Raw genomic sequence first — 4159 nt, forward strand, 5'->3', positions numbered from 1 at the left:
CCCATGGTGGGGATAAATTCAGGTGCATCAACACGCAGTTGGTTTCTTGGACGAGACGATCCTTTATGTGAGGAAGACTCAGTGTCCTCAGCCATTACACCCTTTCCTTTGTCCGCGGAGCAAGACCTTTGTGCTGCCCCTACGTTGCTTGGGATAAGCTTATGGGAGCTTTCTCCTGACCCTTTGTGTGCGCCCACCCTAAGTTTTGAAGGTGTAAGGGGCACTGTGACTTTGGTCGATGTAGTTGAAGCAAATTGTCTTGGCGACGCCACCTTTAGTGGTCTCGTCTGTTTTGCAAGAACATGCCACTCTTCGGGTGTCATGCAAACAACCTTTGCTGGTACCTCATGGCTCATGACCTTGGTAGGTGACATCTTTGTGAAACCAGGAGGCACTGAAGTAGATGAAGAAGCTTCGCGTACATGCTGATCCTTAGATGCTCTTGCAGCTGCACGCATCCTTCTCTTTGCTGACTTTGTGAGCACAGGAGTAAACCCCTCCTTTAGTGCAGAGGAGACTTCCTTTTCTTCTGGCTTAGCTGGGGATGCAGCTGTTGTTTCCAAACTCTTGCTAACTGCAGCCACAAGCGGACCAATTGGCACACCCAGCCAGAGGTCACCAAAGCGGAGAGTGACAAACTGTTGGACTTGTCCCTCCATACCTTCAAAATAGAGAAAACCATATATTAGTTTTCTTCAATATTTTCTTGTATATGCGTACATAATGTTTCATGCGCTATGTACTATGGAAATTCATATGTTGCAACCCTGTGTTGGAATTCGAAGAGCATGGGAGAAATATGTCCCACCGGGCGTGCCAGAATCTGATGACGGGAAAATGGCGGGGCGTGAGACACGCGTCCACGTCATTGATACAGAATGAAATTTAAATGCGTAGATGCATACAATAAAAATAGGATCAAACATTGCAGGTACTTTATTTCCAGAACTCTTACATTTACATAAAAATTCTGTTAGTTACATCTCCGAAGAGAAAACCCCTGATTAAGAATTCCAACATATCTATTACATAAGATTGCAACACATTCCTATTACAATATGCTACAAGAAAAATCCTCCTCACGATCGTTGATGCACTCCCGCTTGGGTACTCGAAGTTTGCTTTCATGCAAGTACTTCTCCATAATTTCATGTTTGATATGTTGGAGTATATATTTTCCTAACATGCAACAAATTTATTTGTGTTCAACCTCATTTATATGATGGTGCAGAATGAAGGTTGGTTTTGGCTAGGCTTAGTTTTATCCTACGTTTGGCACATAGGATATGGGTATGTTTTTCTTTGGGAATTTTATATGACATCTTTGGTTTTGGTGGCATGGATACATGTGACATGCCAATTTTAATAAGTTTTGCATCATGACATTACTACTATCACCGCGCGACACTGACATGGTGCCCGTGTGTAGCGTAATGGGCTGAAGCTTTCTGACACAATTTTGATGCTTTTTATAGTGCATATGATATGTGCCATATTTTGTTGACTTTAACTTCACACGGTATCAAAACTAACCACGCGGTGCAATGATATGACACACACGTATAGCTTGACCCGAATGGAGTTTGTTTATGATATTTTTTATTTGTTTAAAGCCTATGTGGGCTACATGAAATATGCCTTATCATGTATTTTGCATGAATTTTGTATGCATATGTGGATGTGGAGTGAACTTATTTTTTATTAAGTTCTTCTTTACCTGTATTACTACTAACACCGCGTGACACTAAGATAATGCCCACGTGCAGCATAACCAGGCAAAGGTTTGTGGAGCAATTATGATGTTGCATGAGTCATTTATCATTTATCATTTTTGCTTATGTTTGTACCTTACATGGTATTAGTACTAACTCCACATAGTGTCACATTATTGATGCTTGTGTGTAGCATGACCCAAGTAAAGTGAGTTTGTGATATCCATTTATGACGATGCTAATAGTTTAGGCTCTTATAGCATTGGAGCATTTCATGACATGTTTTATTTGACTTTGGACCAAATATGTGGCCTGAATACTTTGTTTAATTTTCTCTTACTTGTATTACTACTAACACCGTGTAGCATTATGATAATGCCCACGTGTAGCGCAACCAAGTAAGATTGGTTTTTTTATGATGCAACATGTTTTATCATTCATCTTGCATGATTTGGTTTCTAGGTGTGTATCGTGAACACATTTTTTAATTAAGTCTTGCCCTGCTCGTATTACTACTAACACCGCGTGGCATTAAGATAATGCCCACGTGCAGCGTAACCAAGTGAGGGAATATATTTTTATGCTCTTGTTTGTATTGCAACTAGCGTGACACATAATGCCCGTGATGCAACCAAACAAGAGATTATCATGAGTCCAGTTTAGTGCCTTCGTAATTTCATTCCAACTTAGTCATATCCATTTTTTTAATGATGACCAAATTAAGTCAATTTTTTATGAGGTTTTCGCACCTATGACACTCTCTTGATTTGTATCCATGGATAGAGACCAAACCAAGGAACGAGGCGTTCATCTTGGCTTGTATCGTTAAAGGGACCGAACCAAGACGGAGATCAATAGGACGAAGCGCATGCAACATTTAAAGGAATCGTGCTTACAAGAACCATGCATACTCCTTGACTCGTACCGCGATGGCCGAGCCGAAGGCGAAAGTTTGGGAACATGCTCCTTGGTTTGTACCGCGATGGCAGAACCAAGGACAAAATTTTGGGAAGGATGCAACATACTCTTTAGTCTGTACCAAAATGGCCAGACCAAAGACAAAATTTTGAGATAGATTAAACAATGCACCTTAGTCTGTACCACGATGGCCGGACTATGGGCAAGAATTTTGTTTGAGAGATGAAACATGCTCCTTGATTTGTACCATGATGGCCGAACCGAGGGCTAGAAATTTAGAAGAAGAAGAAGAAAGCTCCCTGGCCTGTACCACAATGGTCGGACCAAGGGCAAGAATTTTGGGAGAGGAGGAAGAAGAAAGTTCCCTGGTCTGTACCATAATGGCCAAACCAGGGGCTAGAAGAGAGCCATGAGTCTCACCTTCAAACCAACAGGACGCAGCATGCCTGCCTCTTTCTCTTCTCTTCTTTGTGAGTTTGTATGTGTGTGTGATTTTTCGCAGAGGAAAGAAACGAACTGGAGGCCGACTCTGGAGCAGCCAAGTGATCTAGTATTTATAGGGATGGGCTGAGAGTAGAAGGAGGCTCTCGCCAGCCAACGTACGAGTGCCCACGTCCTCATCGTGGAATCATGGGGATAGTGGTAGCGGGGTTGGTCTCTTTCATTTTCTCCTATTTCTTTACTGGCAACTTTTCGTTAGCTCATGTGGGCTTAGACTATTTTAAATCATTGTGTGGGCCTTGTAGTACTATTCGCATGCATGCACTGCAGCCTTGTGAGAAACACGTCCATGCATCTGTGGCCATATTTTTTGAACTAAGCACGATTAGCTATTAAATAGCTCATTAAGGCCTGGAGTCGGGGTGTGCATGTCAATTTATATTTTTTAATGCAAATCAAGGTCTAGCGTCATATGGATTATCAGATGAATATTTGATCAAGTACACGGTGCGTATATTTCATTAGCACGATTTTTTTGCATCGTTTCAACATTTTATTTTGTCAATGGAACAAAACCGAACATTTATCATATAGCCAACATTTTGGCGATCTTAGCGTTCCTCACGGAAATTTTATGTTTGTATTTTCGCTGTCGGTGGCGGCGGCCTACGTGCGAGCCATGTCCTTTATATTTTTTTCTCATGACAAAATTTGACGAGTTTCGCCGTATTTCCCAATTGTCGGTTTAATATGTGCGTTACCGACATTCGTAAATATATCATATCCTATTTTGTCAGTCCTTATTTTGAACGGTCAATTATATATTTTAAAATAGATTCTTTTCATTATAAAAGGGTTTTTCCCGTTTTACATCTATATTTTATGCAGTTTGTAAATTTATTTTATCTTGGTCAAAATCCATGTCAACATCTCTTACTTTGTCACTTTCATATACTAGTGGAAAATTTTCATTATAGAACTTGGCTTGTATATTCCAGCAATAGGCTTCCTCAAATGCCCTAGGTCTTCGTGAGCAAGCAAGTTGGATGCACACCCACTTAGTTTGTTTTGTTGAGCTTTCATACATT

Source organism: Triticum urartu, chromosome 7, assembly GCF_003073215.2.
Source record: "Triticum urartu cultivar G1812 chromosome 7, Tu2.1, whole genome shotgun sequence".
NCBI classification, from domain to species: Eukaryota; Viridiplantae; Streptophyta; class Magnoliopsida; order Poales; family Poaceae; genus Triticum; species Triticum urartu.